This window comes from Phascolarctos cinereus, unplaced genomic scaffold (genome assembly GCF_003287225.1).
Source record: "Phascolarctos cinereus isolate Bilbo 61053 unplaced genomic scaffold, phaCin_HiC Scaffold_726;HRSCAF=1367, whole genome shotgun sequence".
Lineage (NCBI taxonomy): Eukaryota > Metazoa > Chordata > Mammalia > Diprotodontia > Phascolarctidae > Phascolarctos > Phascolarctos cinereus.
In genome coordinates, this window is record NW_027556098.1 from 338,359,221 (window position 1) to 338,381,283 (window position 22,063).

At 35.4% G+C, this 22,063-nt stretch overlaps 1 protein-coding gene across 6 annotated transcripts in view; it reads right to left on the minus strand.

The window, feature by feature from the left end:
* Positions 1 to 22,063, minus strand: part of CAB39L (calcium binding protein 39 like) — a 166,926-nt gene that overhangs the window by 80,610 nt on the left and 64,253 nt on the right. For 2 of the 6 annotated variants that reach the window (XM_020993770.2, XM_078156967.1), the window contains exon 2: positions 10,872 to 11,074. The exons of 1 other annotated variant lie outside the window; for it this stretch is intronic. The gene's annotated coding sequence lies outside the window, so the exon portion shown is untranslated. Of the gene's footprint in view, positions 1 to 6,352; positions 6,374 to 10,871; positions 11,322 to 22,063 lie in introns of those variants that run through there. 3 more of the 6 variants (XM_020993771.2, XM_020993769.2, XM_078156969.1) reach the window with 2 other exon arrangements.

Sequence of the window (22,063 nt, forward strand, 5' to 3'; positions counted from 1 at the left end):
GTGACTCTTCAAAAATTCTTTCTTGGGAGTCCAGAATTTTAAAACTAAGTCAATTGCATAGGTTCCTTGGCTGTAAGCTAACACTACTTTGTAATAAACTACTGAAAAAAATCTCCAGAATTACAACTGTTTCATAAGTATAAGAAAATAATTCCTTCTTGTCCCTTCGCCTTCTCTTCACATCAAAATCAAGGGACACAGCAGTATTTAAAGTATTAAAAAATGGATAAAATTCAAAATATACATTTAATGAAGTTTTTCCCATAAGGTAGTCTGTCCTAATGCCGTCACTTATACTAGCTTGACGACATTTTTGACAACATGCTTCTAGATCATACTTTCTGGTTAGGTACTTTGTAATGCCCCATCCATTTTAATGCATCTTGTCCTGCAGGGAGTTACAGTCCTAACAAATCAGTGTCTCCTCTCCTCCCAATTTCCCATTATTTTTTCTATATACATTTTAAATATAATTAAAAGGTACAGCCAGCTACTCAAGCACGTAGTAGAAACAAATAGATGGGAAAATAAAGTAGACAGGAAACTATAAACAGGTACCTAATGCCAATAATTATCATTTTCACAGCAAAATGACTAATATGGTTTAAAGAAAAAAGTTTTATGTTAACTGGGTTGCAATAGACATTTTGTGAAAATACATCATTTATGGGAAAATGGAAAATTAATAGGATTTTTAAAACAACATTTTCTGTATCATTAGCTTACAAATATTAGTGCCTGATGGCCTTGGTCATCTGTATTAAAATAAACATTTTCTTGTGGGAAGGGAAATTTACATCCCTTGGGACACAGTCTACCACTTTGGCATGTCCCAAGCAGATCATGTTGCCTATTGTGACCACACAGTAAATGTTAAAATAACAATAATAATGGTACTCTCTTGAGAGTTAGTGGTGGCCTTCTCTGAGGCTGCCAAACAAATTTTTTTTTTAAAGTAAGAGAGGAAAAAAGGGAGGTAGGAGGATGGCTAGAAGAATAGACAGGAAAACCTAAACAGTAGGTTAAGTGCACTTCTGAAAGGCCAAAAAAAAAAGACTCAGAAAAATATAATTGCCTCTAGGTATAAGAGAACAGGAAAACACAACCATCTAGATAATCCCCCAATAAAAGTTTAACATTTATCTAACAGGGCAAATGCAAAGTTTCCCTACTTAGGGATATTCCCTACTTCAATATCCCAGATATGGTTTTTAGAGTTCTAAAGAATGTTCAGTTGCTCCCTTCCGTAAATTAACCTGATGTTTTTCAAATCTTTCTGTTATCTTTCCTTGTATCTAACCCAAATCTCTACAGCTAGAGTTTTAGTTTATTTCATTTTATAGTTTCTGGAAATACAGAAGACAACCGTCACATTAAATAACATGAAAACCAGTAAGTTTATTCCTTATTCCTTTTTTTTTTTAACGTGCATCACCCTGGTTTATTTAGCTTTTCCAATCTTTATTCATTGCTGAATCTCTTTTTGAACCATGAACAAATCTTCTGTTTCATTTTTAAGTTTTCTCTAACTGGGCACAATACCCTAGGGCAATGTTTCTTAAAATTTTTATAAAGGCAAAGCCTTTTATTGAAAAAAACAAATAAACAAAAACAAAACCAAAAACAAACTCTTCAAAAGAAAATTTTCAAAACTATTAAAATGAAGGTTGCAAATGAAACAAATAGCAAAACAGTTTGTTATGTGTCCCTGTCTGCCATTATAACTCGAAGGAACTCCTTGGACTACTTTGTAACACCTCTAGGGGTAATAGAATTTGGGAAACATTGTTATAAGGATCAGTGATGAGCACTATTAAATTATCTTGAAGGCTATACCCCTACTTTTAAAAAATATCTATACTCCCACTTATAAATCCCACAGTGCATAACAATAATTCAGATTTATCTTGTGATCTGTGATATCTGTCTTCAAGTATTTGAATGGCGGTCATGTGGAAGAAGCAGTGGACTTGATAGGACCATCGATGTAGAGTTGGAAGAAAGCTCAGATGTCTTATAGGTCAAATCCCTTCATTTTACAGATGGGATAGCTGAGGCCAGAGAAGTACAGATGCTTTTCCAAAGCCATACAAGTAGTAAGAGACTGAACTGGGATTTGAACTCATTCAAATCCAGCATTCTTTCCATTTTCATCATGCTCAGTGAGATTCAAGCAAAGCAGAACTTGGGATAATGGGAGAGACGATTTGGGTTCTATATATGGAAACACTGGCTGACAATTAGAACCACCTAAAAATAGGGCAGGTGCAGTATAGGAGAGCATTCCCTATCTCTGGAGGTCTTCACAAAAAAAGTTGGATGACTACTGACTAGGTATGTTGTAGAGGAATCTCCTATTCAGATATAAATAGATTAGACTAAATGGATAGTCTCTGGGGTCCCTTTGAAATTCTGTACAGTGACAGACTTCCTAAGTAATCTTCTGTGGTTTTCCACTAGCTTGTCATTTTTCATGTTACACATATGCAGTCTGAATTGCTTTCTTACACGAACTATTCTTTATTTGGTTCATTCTATTTGTTATTCTTCAGTTTACTAAGATAATTTAACATATCAATCCTAACTTACAAAAAAAAAGTACTACATATTGGTCCAATTATTCTAGAAAATAATTTAGAATTATGTGAAAAAAGTCACTAAAATTTTAATACTTTTGATATAACAATTGCATTACTTTTCTATTATACCCCAAAGAGGTCAAACAGAAAGAGCCTACATATACCAAAATATTCATAGAAACACTTTTTGAGACAGAAAAAACTGAATGTCCATCGACTAGAGCAAGGGTTAGCAAACCACAGCCTTGGGTCAACTCTAGCCACCATTCATTTTTGTAGGGCCCTTGAGCTAAGGATAGTTTTTACATTTTGAAATGCAATAAAATTTTATTTAAAAATGTAAAAAATATTCCCAGCTGGGGCTACACAAAAACAGTGGGCAGTCAGATTTAGCCCTCAGGCAGGGCGGTAGTTTGCCTAAAGCTGGAGTTGAGAATAGCTGAACAAATTGTGGTATAGGACTTCAATGGAATATTATCATGTCATAAGAAATTGTGAATAGGAGATATTCAGAAAAACACGGAAAAATCTGTATGAACTGATGAAGGGCCAAGAAAGCAGAACCAGGAGAACATACACAATCACTAAAACAATGCAAATGAAGACAACACTAAAAGACATCTAACCTCAGTTTAGATGAAATGCCGTGGGAGAATGGATAATGAAACCCAGTTCCCTCCTCTTCATAAAGAGGTGGAGCTTGCTCTTACAGAGTGTTTCATGGGCTATCAGATAGGCTGCATTAGTATTTTCAAGGCAGGGCTATGTTGAGGGGGAACATTCTTGGGAAATGACTGTTTTATATTTTTAAAAAAAGGCATCAATAATTTCATTTTCAAGTATGACATACTTAGTGTCATCCACAAATTAGATGAACATGTCATCTATTTTAGCATACTTTCTGGATTGTCCTGGCCCAAACTTATCTCTTTTGCCCTTGAACTTCTGCAGTATTTATTGTTTGTACCACTTATTTGGCTCTTAATATTCTACTTTGTATTACTCTTTCTCTTTTTATGATTATGTCCTATCTCCCCAACTACTTCCTGAATTCCTTGAATTCAAGGGTATCCACATTGCCTTGTACCTAATATATAATGAACAAATCCTTGTTGTTGACTATGATTATGATCCAGGTTGTTAATGGAATATTTTAAGCAGAACCAGATCTGACCTATGAAGAATTCATCTGTCATACTGGTAGGCAAAGTTTAACAACAGCTCTGAATCTGGTTCTCCAGTCAGGGCATCCCTATTCTCAGGTGTACATGTGTCCTAGAAGAGTGGTTCTCAATGTTTTCTTTCATTCTGCTATTCATTTTAGTTGGCAAAAGGCTTCATAAATACCTAGGGCACTTGATGTCAACAACCTTTGCTCCACCCTCCAAAAACCTTTCATGAGGATTAAAATAATTACAATATTTTGATAGATGTGATTACAATAATTATACTACTTTGATAGAGGTGATAAAGATTTGATTTATTCTTCAAATATAATATCTTTCAGTCCTGATTCAGTTCCTGCTCTGTGTGGTATGGTATAAAGAACACAGAATTCCAAAACAGAAGATCCAAGGTGAAATTCTAATTCTGCTACCTGACACCTAGGTGGCCATGCACCTCAGTTTCTTCATGTGAAAAATGAGGCGGCTGACTGAAATAATTTTTGAGATTTCTTTGAGCTTTAACTCCTGTAACTGGATGAAATTCTGGCTGGGAATGTGATTTCTAGCAAAGTACTCACAGAAAAATTCTACTGGAACAAAATAATTGGGATATCCCAAAGAATATTTCACAGTGGAAGTCTACTTCCACTAAACATAAAATGTGAAAATCCAGATTTACATGGAGTCGGATTTGGTCATTATTTCTTAATAAGATTCAAACTAGAATTCTTTTTAAATAACAAGCTCCTGGAGTATATTTAAAATGTTTTGATTTATTAAAAAGTCAACTGATGTGCAACTTGTTAAAGACTCATTCATTGGGTAAGATCAATTATGCCTAAGGTTTTAACTGTAATTCTTGTCAAGAACAAAAGACCAGATGGTTTAATCTTATAAACATTAATGTAACAAGACAACGATAATAATACTAGCTAGCATTTGTATAACACCTACTATGTCCCAGGCTCTGTGCTAAGTGCTTTACAAAGATAATCTCATTTGATCCTTACAAAAATACTGAGAGGCAAATGTTAATAATATCCCCATTTTTACAGTTGAGGAAACTGATGCAAACGTAAGGTAAGTGACTTGCTCAAGGTGACACAGCTAATAAATTTGTGAGGATCACGTCTGAACTCAGGTCTTCCTGACTCCAGGCCCTGGGCCACTTAGCTGCCTATATATAGTTCACAGACTACCTTTGTGAGACCCTGCACATGACTCCTCCACTGATAAAGCACACTTTGAAAAACTTGGTTCTAAATCTGGGTTGACCAAGGCAGCCCTAATGTGGGCGTGGAACTGGAAGTCTGTCTGTGCTTTCCTTCCAAGGCTGGACAGCCACTTTACACTGCTATCTGTGTCAAAATATCAGTGTGAAGATTCCAGTGAATCACTACATATTTTGTAAGTGGACTAAATCAAGGACTATAGAACGAGTAAGAGTCAAAGGAAACAGACATAGGTGTTTCTATTTTGAATGTATGAGTATATAATTAAACCATTATCAAAATACACTTTTAAAACAATTCAATAATTTAGTTATATTATTGTGGAGAAATCAAGTACAATCACATTGTATCCTTTATAACTTAACTTTATAACTTAACCCCAGATCTGTGATTTGAACAGTGTAGAAAGCTCAGTAAGGAACTTCTAACAATAAAGGCTGACACTTCTACAATCTTACAGAGTAGCCTGGGGGACTGAGGTGTTGAGTGATTTGCCCAGGATCACAGAGTCCAGGAAGTGTCACACTTGCACCCATATCTTCTTGACTCTTTAGGCCAGATCCCTATAACACCATGGCTATTTCTCATATCATAATTCTCTCTCTCTCTCTCTCTCTCTCTCCATACATACATACACACACACACCTACACACACACACACAGAGTTAAAATCTGATACAAAACAATGTCAACATTGCCAAGAAATAAATTTTATAAAGCATTTCCCCCCCTCATTTTTAAGGTTTATGTGTTTTAATAAAAAAGAAATACTTCCTAATGTCCTAACAGCCCTTAATGAGGACATTAGCCTATAGTAAATTATTTTGTTAAATTGGAAATACAGTTGTCAAAAAGAAATAATTAATTTGCTTATTGTTATTCAGATAGCTGTATATCAGGGCTAACATCTCAACTTGTGTTAAGATCTCATAAAGACAGAATTAGCAACTTAATTATGGTTTTATGTATGCTTCAATTGTTTATTTTAAATACTTGTTTGTTTGTACTAATATTCTGCCTTAACTGTAATAATTAGGAATTATTAGAGAATAAGGAACAATTTATAATGGTTTTGGTCAAAAGAAAAATTGAAAATATGCCTTTAACTACTGCACTTACTAATGGCTGTTTCCTATTTGGGGGCGTAAATCTAAGCTCACACATAACACTCATTAACTGTGTGACTCTGGGCAAGTCACTTAACCCCAACTGCCTCACCAAAAAAAGAGAAAAAAAAAAGAGCCTAAGCTCAGTCTTTAGTCATATACATGTGTGTATGTATATGTATATATGGGGCAGCTAGATGACACAGTGGATAGAGTATTGGGGCAAGAGTCAGGAAGACTCAAGTTCAAATCTGGTCTCAGATACTTACTAGCTATGTGATCCTGGACAAGTCACTTAACCCTGTTTGCCTCAGTTTCCTCATCTGTAAAAATGAGCTGCAGAGAAGGAAATGACAAACCACTGTAGTATCTTTGCCAAGAAAACCCTAAATGGAGTCACAAAGAGTCAGACACAACTGAACCAATTGAACAACATTATGTATATGTGTTTATGTGTGTGTATGTGTATGTATGTATGTATATATGTATCTGTCTCTTCAGTGATTAGACGCATATACACCCAGGTCAGGTATGGAAATTTAGTCACTTGCACGTGACTATACCTATCTACAAACACCCGAATGGGCCCCTCCGCTATAAAGAACATCTAAGATTTTTAAAATGATAAAAGCTACAAAAACATGGAAAAAAATGTCCCTAAGTGGGAATTTTCTACCTAGTAATTAAAGCTAATTTCTAAAATCCTCAGTGTTTAACAAGTGCTTTCTAAATCATTGGTTTTCTTTAATAATCAATTAACATTTTAAATAAATAAATAAAAAGGTAAACAATTCTTGCCCTCAAGCAGCTTATATACTGGGGAGGGGGCAAAGTGGGGAGAGACATACTTTCTGCATTGTATGGGAGTAAGTGTATTTATTTATGTACAAGTATATAAAGTAGAAGTATATACAAAATATACAGTCAATAATCAATAAATATTTATTAAGACCTATTAGGCACTATGCTAAGTACTGGGCATACAAAAAGAGGCAAAAGACATATCCAGCCCTCAAGAAGCTCACAATCTAATGGACTTAAGACTTGGCCTAGTAGGTACACTCACAGGGAGGGGGTGGGATGTGTATGATGATCCAGCAAAGAAGACTGGGAAGAAGCAATTAGTCAGGAGGGAAAATATCCAAAAAGAGAAAGATGGGAGCCAAGTAGAGCCAAATAGGTTTTTTTTTTTCTAGAAGTCTGGCTATGAACAGCAAAGAGAGATGTAGAAGGATAGCTTGAGGAAATAGTAAGATGAAATAGGAGGTTTTTTAAGGGTGGGGAGAAATAGGCTTATTTGTAGACTCCAGGGTTCGAGCCAGTAAAAAAGGAAAAGATGACTGTCCTAAATAATCTGCCAGAGGGGATGGGAGGGGAAGGAATCAAGAGGGACCTTCATGAGAAGAGCTACTATCTCTTTGTCAGAAATGGGGGTAAAGGATAGAAAAAGGAACGATGTCAAGGATGGGGAAGGGACGAAGAGAACATTGATGGTAAAAGGCCTCTATCTATTTTCTCAATAAAGTATTAACTGAGATCCTCAGCTCAACGGGAAAGAGGAGGAAACAGGTAGTACAGGAAGCTTGAAGAAAGAAGAAAAGGCTTGAAATAGCCATTATGGGGAGTCAATTGGAGAGAAGAAAGAGAACTGCCTTGCTGCAATTGAGATTGGATAACCTAAATTTGTAGTAGCTTGCTCAACACAGATCCGTGACATCCTCCATCCCTATTCAGCTACACATGAACAGGAAAAGGAGGAGGAGGTAGATTTTGGAAGCAATCCAAAACTGAGGTTTGGCAAAACTTCAGTAGGAGTTGAAAAAGGACGGGTATGTGTCAAGGGTGGATTTAAGAGAAAGGGAGAGTATAATGTGACTCATTTAACTATTAGATCAAGACTGGTCAGAGTAGGGGTACTGTGGGAAGTACTGAGGGGTGAAGAGCACATTGCAAACAGGTTAGGGGAAAAGATGGAATAATAGAAGGTTATGATTGGATTAAAGAATTCCATTGATTTATTTGATTAATTGAAAAGAATTGATCATGGAAATAGAACAATTTGAGTAATGGTGAGATCAAGGTTGTGACTATCCCTAAGTATGGCTAAGGTACAGTAACAGAGCAGGTGGAAATGATGTTTGAATGGATATTACCCCCCCAAAAAAAAAATAAGGGCAGGGGTTGAGATAGAGAGGAAGATAGAGCTAAAACTGAGTTAATTTGACATTTGGATTGCTAATTTCACCTTTCAATATACAAACACTTCAATTAATTTTCAAAAACATTAATGGTTCTCTGCATTTGGGCCTGCTAAATATGGAAATGTCTAGATAAACAGCTACATGTTCACATATTGACAATAACTATATGTATGCCCATATCTAAAGATATCTGTGTATATGTATATTATATTTATGCATATATGTATGTAAACACATATAACAAATACATGGTAAACACCAAGAAGTATAACCCAAGTTGCCCAATACCTGATGGACAGATGTTTTCTATACACAACGACAGCCAGTTGATCTTCCCTCTACTCCAAGGTCACAACCCAGCTGTCCTGGCCTGCTAGTGCCACTTCCAGGCCAGGGTGGAGAACTGCCTTACCTCACAGTTTAAGCCCCACTCTCCTCTTAGACCACCCTTTTCCTTTTCCTTCTTTGAAATCTCCCACCTTAGTTAATTCTACCTCAGGTGAACTCCCTCTCATATAAATCTTACTTTAACACTTTCCTCTCTCCTAACACTTACTCTGTTACCTCAGGAAAATTTCCTTTTCTTTTTTCTTTGATCCATTTATGAGCCCAAAATGACCCTAATCATGGCTTATAAGCCTAGGAATAATGTTTGTGATTTGACATTAATTTTAGGTGGAAATAGGCATAACAAGTATTTCCATTCTCTTTTTATCTTCTTCTAAAATTACTTTCCTTCAAACACCAGCATTTGTAAGAAATAAAAATGTTTTCTCCTTTAACTCTACTTTTGTTTTATTTAATTATCTGAGCTGCAAGAATACTATTTTGTACAATTTTTCTTTACAAATCTGCAGTATTTCTGTCATATTATGGATTAAATTGGTCTTTGCATGGCAGCCTAGATACTTAACCACTATTCATGTGTCTAATGGAAATGACATTTTGAGTTTCCAAAATCCAACTTATAAATGAATTTTCAGGATATAATACATTGATAAATTAGGAAAATGCTTAGAATTCTCAAAATCTAAATATGTAAAAGCTTGTAGTACTGGAAATATACTAATTTAACATCAGCAAATTAGCAGTTCAAAATATAAGGAAATATTTTGAAAACTATGAAGGTATATGGCAAGTTTATGGCCAGTCTAAAGAAGGGGCATGTGTGGGAAACGCTTCAAGGAAGTGAGAATACTTTTGTGATAATATCACTCATTTATTTACTTTTAACTTTTAGTGAAAGCTATGACCCCCCCCCTCGCCCCAAATCCAAAAACCAGATGAGTTTCTTATATCATCAGCAGGTGGGGAAAAAAAAACAACAAAAAACCACAAATCCAACAACAACAATAATAACAACAGCCTATTTTATAGGCTTCTTCTTGTATGCATAAAGAAATATTAAAAGTACAAGCAAGTTATATTAGTCAAACTACTTTTAATAGGCTTATGAAAATACCATCCAACTTTGATAGCTAAATAGCTCTCTCTTTCTTTAAAGTTCCTCTTGAATCCATACCTAAATAATGTTTCTTGCAAACTCTATGATTCCATGACAGAACTGGCAGAGAATTGATTAGCCTTTTGCCTAGCACAGAACATCTTTATTTAATGACTCAGTTTTAACAGCTAAGAACATACACTTCCTTTCTTCCCCAACAGAAAGACTGCATGCTATATTTATTCATCCATGCCTTTTAAAAGATACATAATGTTAACATATAATTTCCTATTTTAAACATGCATAAATAGACAAAGATTTATTGGAATTCAGGTAAATGTTTTAAGATTTCCTAACTTTCTTTGCTGCCATTTTCTTATAAATGCATAACTGTCCTCACATGGTAATACTAATACTTATGGAAGGTACAAACATGAAGCTAAGATGTAGGTGAGACCCCAGATGAGACTTGGCAGAAAAACAAGAGACCACTGAAATTGTTTATTATCTTGGCTTTGTAGTGTGTAACTGAAAAAATGATGTATATAACTTTAGTGACTATTATATGAGTTGTTATATGGCATTTCTCATGGGTCTAACAATCATTTAGCATTTAAATAATATTGCTACTTTCCTACTGGTACCAGCATTGTTATGTGACTTATTTAAATTCTGAGGCAATGTTTTACTGTAATTTTTGCACTTACAATGAATTTTATCACATGATTTTAATATCAGCTTTGAATTAACTACAAATGACTGAAGGAAAACGATCAATTTCTACATTTTTAGGCAGTCTAGAGAGAAAGATGAAAAATGATACATTGCAACTGTTTTATTTTTGGAAACCCTCTGTAAATAAAAACCCATTTCTAAAGTAAGATATTCCATGGCCTCAGAATAGTTGGTCATGATTCAAGTGCCTTAGGCAACAGAGAAGTATTGTTTGGTGGTTGTTTTTTTTTTTTAACCTCTCCTAGTAACAGCAGTTTACAAGACACAGAGGCAATAAGGTAACTGCTGCACAGTAACTACAAATTGTATCTTAAAAGTGGATATTTAAGCAGTAACTTTAAGAGTTATAATGTTAACTGTACATCTTTACTGATCTAAATAAGAAGAACTAATCCGACTGATACTCACCCAGCCTCAGAAGAACATCCGGGCTTAAGCAAAGACTGACAGCCACATGGCGAGGTGCTGAAGACAGCTCTCTCCAGTCCCAAAGTCCCTCAGATGGAGTAGTCTTTATCTTCCATTTAATAGATGTTGTCTTTTATTGCTGACACGTGGCATAGAAAAGCCGTTCCACAATTCAGTCCCGACTTTGTCTTTTTGAAGATCAACTGTTACCAATGGAAAATGTTAGCCGAAAATGATCACTTGAACACTCACAGTGCAGCTGTAAATTTCCACTCTCCTTTGCCTGGACTCAGATTCCAAGCCTCCCTTGTCTCTTAATCTGTCACGGGCAGTTCTGTTTCTGGTCAAACCAGCTCTCTTGTGTACTCTCTCTCTCACTCTCTCTCTAACACTCATATATACACATACTTCACAGCCAGTTTAGCTCTCTCCCTTTCTTCCTCCCTCCCAAGTACGTCAGAGGAATGTGTGTAAAGCAAGGAAGCAAAATGATTACTCAGTTAAAAATAAAAACAAAAACCACACCCCCCAAAAAAAACCTAAACCCTACAGAACAAACCACAAATGCAACAAATTCACATTTGTTGCTTTGCATCTTTAGTGCTTAGCACATAGTAGGCACTTAATAAATGCTTGATTATTTGTCCAAGTTCCCCTCATCATATTTGGAGGGCTACTGCTATAATTAAATTATTATTTACCTTATGACCCTGCTGAGAATTTATACAAACATTTCTAATGATGATTTTTTTTATTAATAAGAATAATCAAATGTATTTTGGTATTAATTCTTTAGAGGAAGATGCTATTGTTGATCCTAATAATAAAGCTGAAAAAGTAAATGCTAAAACAATTACTATTTCTTCTTGAGAAAAACAAAATAAAAAAACACTGTAGCATCATTGTAGCATCCAGAATTTTATTTTTGACAAAAGCAATTTAAATGAAAAAGTTTTTTAAATTGTAGAATTTTTAACTAATTTTTAAGACTAGATTGGATAATAAGAAAAAAATCACAGAAAGGATGTTGGAAACTAAATACCACTCAATTTAACTTTAAATAAGATATTACAGTTGGAAAAATATTTTCTTCTAGCACTGACTGGTTAGGATATACTACATCTTTTCAATTAGGATCATAAAGTCTGTCTTTAGATGTTTAACATACATAGGCAACTAGATGGCACTGCCAATGGAGCACAGAACCTGAAACGTGGAAGTTTTCCTTTGTTGTTCAGTCATGTCCGACTCTTTGTGACCTCCATTTGAGGTTTTCTTGGCAAAGATACTGGAGTGGTTTGCCATTTCCTCCTCCAGCCCATTTTACAGATGAGGAAACTGAGGCAAACAGAGTTAAGTGACTTGCCTATTGTCACACAACCAGTGTCTGAGGCTAGATTTGAACTCAGGTCTTCTTGACTCCAGGTCCAGGTCCAGGCTCGATCCACTGTGCCACCTAGCTAACCAAAATAGGGAAGCCTTGAGTTTAAATGCGACCTCAGACACTTAATAGCTATGTGATCCCTCAGCAAGACATTTAACCTTTATCTGCCTCTATCTACCTCCCAGGGCTGTTGTGAGGACAAAACATGGTAATATTTGTAAAGTGCTTTGTAAACCTTAAAGTTCAATATAAAATAACTATTTTTACATTAAAATATGCATAACATGATTCTTCACTAGTGCATACTCATAATACATGCAATGGTATAATTTGAAATTGTGTATGCTATTGCAAAACTTGGAAAAAGGTGTGACATGGAAGGAAGAAATATCAATAAATGCTTGTTAGATTTAAGAGACAGGGAGCTAAGGCAGTATTGAAATCTGGAAGTGACCACTGAAGCTACTGGTTAATTATACACATCTGCTGTGTAAGTAAACACAGCAGCCAGACCTTACTTTGGGTTTCATTTCTGTTCCTACCCAGCAGGTCCTCACCCAGCCAGCATTTTAGGTTTTCTAACTGCTACCATTCATCCTTTAGGTCCTATCTAAGTTCTGGGGTGTCTAAGTTATAAAGTCTTCAGAGACAGCAAATAGTCTATAATTATATTAAGTATCATTTTTATCTTATTCTCTAAAACTTCCAGGAAGGTAAACTTCAGAACAGTACATGACCTTCATTTACAGAATGGGCTATAATCCCTATACCCAGTGAGTAAATAATAATTTTATCCTGGATTCTCTTTCCTAATTTCAACTAAAATTTAAATTAGTTGAAATTAGGAAACAAAATAATAGTAGTAGTAATAACAATAATAATAATAATAATGATAGCTATATACTCATTATATAGTTATACTAGTTATATAGTGCTTTAAGGTTCACAAAGAGCTTTACATGTTAACTCATTCAATCCTTACAATTCAATATATTAATATATTCATATTAAGAGATTAAAAAACGACGTGAACTAGGGCCTGAAAGAAGGGAAGAATTTCAGCCATCAGAGATGTGGAGGTGGTTCTTTACAATCCACTTTAGGTTCTACCCCTCCATGACTGTGCCCCGCCCCCAAAGATGAATGGTTTCCTCTTTCCTTGAATCTCAGTGTAATCTGACCTCTCTCACTCATTTAATCATTTTGTAACCTGTCTTAAAGTTATTTGTATGGCTAGTTTCTCAGTCTATTAGATTGTAAACTCCATGGGTAGGGATCATGTTGTTTTTATCTTTGCAGCCCTAGCACCTTGCACATACGGTGCTTTATAATTCGATCTGTATTTATTCTATTATCTGAAAGCTATTTCCTGAATACATCTTGAATAAAGATTGTCTTATCTTTTTAACACATACACACAAATAGAATGAAAGAGAAATATTGAAGTTATGAGTTTTCTGGTTATTTGGGTTCTATATAATCAGAAGATTTGCTGTTCTCTTATTGCTATATCTGATAAGCTAACATCCTTTTCCTCATTTACCAACAAAGAATATAGCCTTTCAAAACTCTGGAAATATCTTTAAAGCCCTACAATTGTAAAACCTGGCTTCTCCCTGCCATATTTTAGAGGATGGAGGGACTCTGTAACAGAGCATCCATATAAGGTGAGCTCTAAGGCCCGGGACCTGCCCCTTTGACCATGTAGTTCCATGACCCGACCTTCTGTCGAGGGCCACCAGAGAAGCAAGCCCATGGGAAGGGAAGAGCATTGCTTTTTTTCTGTTACTTTGTCAACAATATTGTGGCCACCTCCTGACACTGAGGTATGACAGCGGCTTTTAAGTAACAAGTATCATTAAGTAATTAATAAGTTCTAAGGAATTTACTCAATCTGAGCTCAAAAGAGACTGAGAAATTATCTTGTTTATTTGCTCATACCTGAACAGGAATTTCTGTCATGGGCTAAATTTGTGCCTTTGAAACTTCTTGCCCAGTGGTTAGCTACCAGTTCTGCCATCTGGCACCAATCAAAACAAATCTAATCCCTCTTCCACATGACATCCCTTCAAAAGCCATAAGCAGGATCTGAAGAACTGAAGCAGGACAAATCTAGGCCAGAGCTAGAAGGAAAATGCTCCAATTCTTTCATCAGTGTAAATCACCTAATCATAACTTTTGATTCCTAAACTCTGAATAAAATACTTCAAAAAGCAACAGTCATATCAGGATCACTGACAGGACCAAAGTCAACAATCTTACTGAGTACCATACTCTAAGGGTAGAGTGTTGCTTTGGATTCTCTGGAAGGTTCAATGGAGGATGGATAAATGAAATAATAGGCAGGGCTTCTGTTAAAAAAAAAAAAAAGGCACTTGAATTGGGCCTGTGGTAGAGGGAGAGTGTCAACAGATGAAGACTGAGACGCATGTGTCAGGTACAGTTAGTCAGTCAACAGGCATTTACGGAGCACCTACTATGTGCTTGGCGTTATGCTATGTGCTAGGGATACAAAGAAAGGCAAAAGATGGTTCCCGCCTTCTAGGAGCTTCCAGTGTAGTGAGGAAGAAAACATGCAGACAAATACATATGAACAAGCTATTTACAGGATAAATGGGAAATAATAAATAGAGGGAAGGCACTTGAATTAAGAGGAAATGGGAAAGACTTACTATAGAAGGTGGAATTTTAGCCAGGACTTGAAGGAAACCAGGGAAGCTGGAAAGCAGAAATGGGGAGGAAGAGTATTCCGGGAAGCCACAAAAATTTCCACAGCTAAGAAATGGAGTGTCTATCTTGTTCTGAAAACAGCAGGGAGGCCAGTGTCACTGGATAGAAGAGTACTTAGGATTAAGGGGGTTAAGATGTAAGAAGACTGGAAAAGTGAGGGGAATGGGCTAGGTTGTGAAGGGCTTTGAATGCCAAAAAAGAGCCCCTGCTCTCAAGGACCTCACAGTCACAAATATAAACAGCTATACACAAACGAGATACATACAGAATAAACTGGAGAAGGAAGGCACAAAGGTTAAGGAAGACTTCTTGCAGAAGGGGGGGACTTGGCAAAAACTTGAAGGAAGCCAGGGAGGCCAGGAGGCAGAGTTCCAAGCATGGGGGACTAGTGAAAATACTCAACTGGGAGACGGGAGTGTTGTTTGAGGAATAGCAAAGAGGCCAGTGCCACTGTATCACAGAGTACATAGAGGGGAGTAAGATGACTGGGAAGGTAGGAAAGGGTCACATTAGGAAGGGTTTTCAATGTCAAAGGACTTTGTATTTGATCTTGAGGTGAGGGTGATGCAGTCAGACCTGCCTTTTACCATGGTCAATATGACAGCTGAGTGGAAGACGGACTAGAATGAGAAAAGTTCAAGGCAGGGAGACGCCAACTATCTGGCTACGTCAGTTGAGAGGGGAGGGAAGCAGGTCTGCCCCAGGGTAGTGGCATGAATGATAAGGGAGGACTAGCACCTTTGGGGTGAAGGCTCTTCAAGTCCTTTTCAGGGCTGCTCATCCACCTTTGGTGTCCACCCAACTCTCAACTGTGGCTCCAAGAAGCTGTACTATGCACAGCAATCTGGTAAAACTGCCTATGTAGATGGGTTAAACCAGGCTGAGAGTAACCAACAGGCCTCAAACTCATTGGTGAGTTATAGGGATGTCTACCCCAAGCATGTGCAAACTTCCCCCATGGAATGGGTGGTTGAGAACACTTTGTTCCAATCGCCATGAAGGCGCTTAGAGCTTGGTCAGACATCAAAGATGCCAAGTTCATCCACTGCATCCTGAGCCATGGCCAGTCATTCTGACTTTTGTCTTGCTACTGAATTTCAATGATTCTGGAAGAGAGACTGAGGCTTGACAAGTGTACAACTCTGCCTCACTTAAATCCAATTCATGCACAAGTCAAGACATCACCCCATGATGCCATTGGTCTTCTTTGAAAACAGACAAACAACAACAGCTGAAGTGTCAAAGAAGAGGATATATGAGAAATATGAAAACTGACAGCACTTGGAAACAGGACATAGATGGTGAGAGAGTGGAGAGTCAAGGGTAGGCTGTGAGTCTGCATGACTGAGAGGATGGTGTGCCCTTGACAATAAAAGGAAAGCTGGAAAGAGAGGACAGTTTGGAGGGAAAGAAAATAAGTTTAGTTTTGCACATGCTAATTTTAAGATGTCTATAGGACATCTAGTTCTAGATGTCCAAGAGGCAATTGGACATGAGAGACTAGAGGTTAGGGCTAGATACAGATGTGAGAATCATCAGCATATAAATGATAACTGAATTCATGGAAGCTGCTGAGATCACCAAGTGAAACAGTATATAGAGAGAAGAGATGAGAGGTCAGGATAGAATCATAGGGGACACCCATCGTTAGTGAGCTCAGTCTAGATGAAAACACAGCAAGGAGACAGAGAATCATCGGTCAGACAGACAGGAAGGGAATAGAGGAGAATATGATCAACAGTCTCAAAGGCTGTAGTGAAGTCAAGAAAGATGAATATTGAGAAAAGTCCATTAGATCTGGCAGTTAAGAGATCAAAAGCCAGACAGCAGAGATTTAAGAATGAGAAAGGAAAGGAAGTAAAAACACTGACTGTAAATGGCCAAAGCTTCTTAAAGCTAATAAATCTGGTATGCTTATCACAAAATCAATGATCATAAACATAAGCATAAATAAGAATAGAATGAAGTAGAATATGCAATTCAAAAATAGTTTAAAAATCCCTTTACATTTTAAAATAAGTCACTAATAAAAACAAATTAAAAATTTTTTTATTTTATTTTATATTTTTGATGTGATATATTCAAATTACATATTTGATATTAATTAGGATTTAAGAAACATTATCTTTGAAGTCAGGTCCAATTTTTACTAGCTATGTGACCATGGGCTAATAACATACTTCCATAGTCTCAGATTTTGTTTTGTTTTTTATCTGTAAGATGGGGATAATATTATACTATCTACCTTATAAAGTTGTAATGAAAACACTTTATCAACAACAAAATAATATATTTTTCTGCTTTATCTCTCCTTGGTTTGGGTATCAGGATACTATTTGTTCTCATTGAAGGAATTTAGCAGGATGTTACTTTTTTTTTTTCAATTTACAAAATATTGGAGTAAATTGTTTACTGGATGTCTGATAGGATTTGTTTATTAATCTCTTTTTCCCCACTTGGAAATTCATTTATGTCTTCATTTTATTTTCTTGAGATTGGAATTATTTAAATTCTCCATTTATTGGTCAGTTAATAAGGATATTTTATATTTTTCTAACTACTTATCTAATTCATTTAAGCATTTTTTGGGTCACATAACTGGGAAAATCACTTCTAATTTTTTTAAAATTTTCTTTTCATGTGAAAAGAACTCTACTTTTTCACTTTTAATTTTTGATAATTTGGTTTTCTTTTTTATTTTAAACTCAAACTATGTAAAAGTTACTTATTTTATTAGTTTTTTTAAAATCCTCTAATTTTATCAGTTCAATGGTTTCTTGTTTTGAATTTTATTCCTACTATGATTTTCAGAATTTTTATTTTTGCTTTTTGTTGAGGTCTAATTTTTCTGTTTTTAAATTGTATGCCCACTGATCTATTATTTCTCCCTTTTTAAAAATAAAAAATAAAGAGATAATAATTTCCCCCTTGGAACTATTTTGTATGCATCAGCGAAGTTTCAGTAAGTTGTACACTGTTATTCTCTTTGATAACACCTTTTTTTTGCCTTTTTTTTTTGACTAGGCAATTGAGGTTAAGTGACTTGCTCAGGGTCACACAGCTAATGTCAAGTGTCTGAGTCTGAATCTGAACTCAGGTCCTCTTGACTCCAAGGCTAGGGCTCTATCTACTGCACCACCTAGCTGCCCCAACACCTACCATTTTTACGATTTGTTCTTCGACTCATCAAGCTTTAGGATTAAGTCGGCCTAAAGTTAGAATTCTTCCTTGACTCTTCATTAATTATAATCTTCACTTCATTGTGGTCACTAAAGGGTATGTTTAATATTCCTGCTTTTTTTCCCCATGTGTTAATGAAGTTTTTAATGTCTTAGTATATGGTCAATTTTTGTAAAGGTATTACACATATCTGAGAATACATATATTCCATTCAGTTCCCAATGAGTAATTGCCAGAGAACTGTCATGGCTAACTTTTCTAAAATTTTATTCAGGTTCTTAATTTCTTTTTTATCATTTGTTGGATTTACCTAGGTCTAAAAAGGCCCAACTGTGAGGTCCTCACTTATTTTGCCTTTGCTGTCCATTTATCCCTGTAATTTGATTAGTTTTTCCTTTAAGTATTTAAATGCTAAGCTCTTTGATACATATATACTAAAAACTAACATTTCATTACCTATGGTGACTTTTAAGTATAATGAAGTTTCTCTACTTATTGTTTTTAACTATGTCTATTTTTAGTATTGCCTTGTCTGAGAAAATGATAGTTACCCCTATCTTATAAATTTGCCTGAGGCATAATAAATTCTCATTTAACTCTGTGAATTGTTACGTTTCAGGTGGAGGCACTGGAGGTAACTGTTAGGAAAAAGAACAGGCATGGAGTTGCAAGGTAGAGGGTGAGGAAAAGGTAGAATGACAACAAATTATGATCAGATACAGACTGCATGAACATGGATTAGAAACATCTGTGTGTGATGATGGTAAGATCAAGAATGTGACCATCTCTATCTGTAGCTGTGGTGAAGTGGAGGAGTAGGTTATGGAAAATGAGTTGCACTGATTTTGTTTATATAAAATTTTTTTATTTTAATAATCACAATTGCCTATTTTCTCTTCTGTGATCCTCCCTATCCATAGTTTGATCGTGAACTCTTATTATGTCCATAGATATGAAAGGAATTTTCTTCCTTGTTCTTCTAATTTATTTATGATGTGACCTTTCATATTTGACTTGTATCTATCTAGTATACATTGCAAGAGATAACTTCTGCCACGTTGCTTTACAGTTTTTCTAACACTTTTGTTTGAATTTGTTGTTACTCAGTCATTTCAGTTGTGTCCAGCTCTTTGTGATGCCATTTGGGGTTTTCTAGGCAAAGATACTAGAGAGGGTTGCCATTTCCTTCTCCAGCTTATTTTACAGATGAGGAAACTGAGGCAAACAGGGTTGAGTGACTTGCCCAGCATCACATAGCTGGTCAGTGTCTGGGGCTGGATTTGAACTCAGAAAGAGATGATTCTTCCTGACTCCAGGCTCAACACTTTATACACTGCACTACCTAGTTGCCCTTTTGTTGAATAGTGAATCCTTATCTCAATAGTTGGGATCTTTGGGTTTATCAGACACTATGCTGCCCTTGACTGATCTCTTTTTTAACCAGTACCAAACAGTTTTGATAATTACTGTTTTGTAGTATAGTTTCAGATCTGATACTACTACTTCTTTCTTCCTACTCTTTTTTTTAAAATGTTTCTGTTGAGATTCTTGACCTTTTGTTCCTCCAGATCAATGTCTTTATTATCTTTACCTCTATAAAGTAACCTCTTGGCAGTTTCATTAGCATAACACTGAATAAGTAAGGCAATTTACGCAGAATTGTCATTTTTATTATATTGGCTTAGCCTATTTATGAACAATTAGTAAAACAATAACTATAATAACAGCTAACATTTATATAGTCCTTAAAGTTTGAAAAGTGTTTTGGAGATCTCATTTTATCCTTTCAACAACCATGGAAGGTGTTATTTTTACATATAATAATAATAATAATATATTTCTCAAATCAATTAGGGTTGTCTTTATTTTCAAAATATTTTATAGTTGTATTCATAGTTGTATACATATATAGTTGTATTCCTGTGTTTGTTTTGGAAGGTAGATTCCCATATATTTTATATGGTTTATAGTTATTTTTGAATGCAATTTCTCTATCTCCTCCTGCTGGATTTTGCTGGTAAATGCAAAAATACTGATGATTTATGTGCATTTGTTGTATATTCTGCAACTTTGCTGAAGGCATTGTTTTGATTAGTTTTATTTGACTCTTTTTTAGTTCTTTTTTCAGTTGACTAGTCTCTGGTTCTCCAGATAGCCTATATCATCTACAAAAAACAAGTCTCCCCCTCCACTTTTCCTATGTTTATTCCTGTAATTTCATTTTTCAAAATATTGCTATTGGTAACATTTTTAGAAGCTGTGTGACCTTGGGCAAGTCACTTAAACCTCTATTTGCTTCAGTTTCCTCAACTGTAAAATGGGGACAATAATATCAACGACTTCCTAGGGTGGTTTGTAAAATAGATGTTAGAAGAATTTGTTATTTTCCTATTTATGTTAAGTTTATAATACTGCAATTAATTGTTCTATCCATATTTGATAGAATTTATTTGTAATTCCAATTGGACATGAGTTTTTTCTTTTAGAATTCATTTACGGCTTGTTATATTTAAATTCTCTATTCTCTATTTTGTTACTCTGAGTACTTTATATTTTTATAAATGTATCCATTTCATTTATCAGTTTTGTTGGCCACACAATTGGCTAAACAGTTTCTGATGGCTTCTTTTACTTAACCTTTAATTGTTTGGAGTTGTACTCTCTTCATTTTTGATACAATTTGGTTTTCCTCTTTTTTTTTATCTAACTGATTGCTTATCTACTTTTATTAATTTTCTCTAACATCTAGTTTTATCAGTTTAAAAGATTTTTTTTGCTTTCAATTTTTCAAAGTGTCTGTTTTGTGTTTAATTCTTGATTTGTTGCTTTTCTGTTTCTTTTTAGTTGCATAATCAATTCCGTGATCTGTTTTCTTACTTTCGCTGATAAAATGAATTTAGAAATGGAAAATATTTTCCCTGAGGACTGCTTTAGTAGCATCCCTAAAGTTTTGGTATGTTATCTCATAGTTGTTATTTTCTTTGATGAAATTTTCTGTTGTTTCTTTGATCCACCAATTCTTTAGGATTAAATTAGTTTCTAATTAATTTTAATCCTTTCTTCAGAGGCCCTTTAATAAGTATAATTTTATTGTAGTATAGTCATTAAAAGATGTGTTCAATTTTTCTGCTTTTCTGCATTTGTGAGATTTTTATTTTCAAAAATTCATTAATTTTTACGAGTCATTCACAGCTAAGACTACAAACTCCTTTCTGTTTCTTGTTAGTAACTGAAAAAAAATTAGTGACTCTCATAATTAACTTTTCTAAAGTTCTATTCTGATCCTTAACTTCTTTCTCGTTCATCATTCTTAGATTTACTTAAGTCTGAAAAGGATACAGTGAATTTCCCCTACTGATACTATTAATTCTTCTTATAACTTAGTTCTTCCAAATCATGAGACTTATTAAGGTTGCACTGTTTACATTCCGGTATAGAAAGATGATATTTTGGGGGCAGCTAGGTGGCGCAGTGGATACAGCACTGGACCTGAGTTCAAATCTGAACTCAGACACATAACACTTACTAGCTGTGTGACCCTGGGCAAGTCACTTGACCCCACTGCCTAGCCAAAAAAAAAAAAAAGATGATATTTGTAACTCATGAGTCCTTTGTCAGTATTAGGGTAGTTGGAGGGAAAGAAAGTATATGTATGTATGTATATATAGAGATAGATAGAGGGCACAGGATGAGTTGAAGATGAAGGGGTGATATCTGGAAAACAAAATTAAGGGGTGAGAGAAGATTATACTGGGAGAAGGAGAAAGGGAGAGGTAGAATGGGGTAAATTATCTCACATGAAGCAGACAAGAAAAGGCTTTTACAGTGGAGGGGAAACGGGGGAAGGTGAGAGGGAATGAGTGAATCTTATTCTCATCGGATTTGGCTTAGGGAGGGA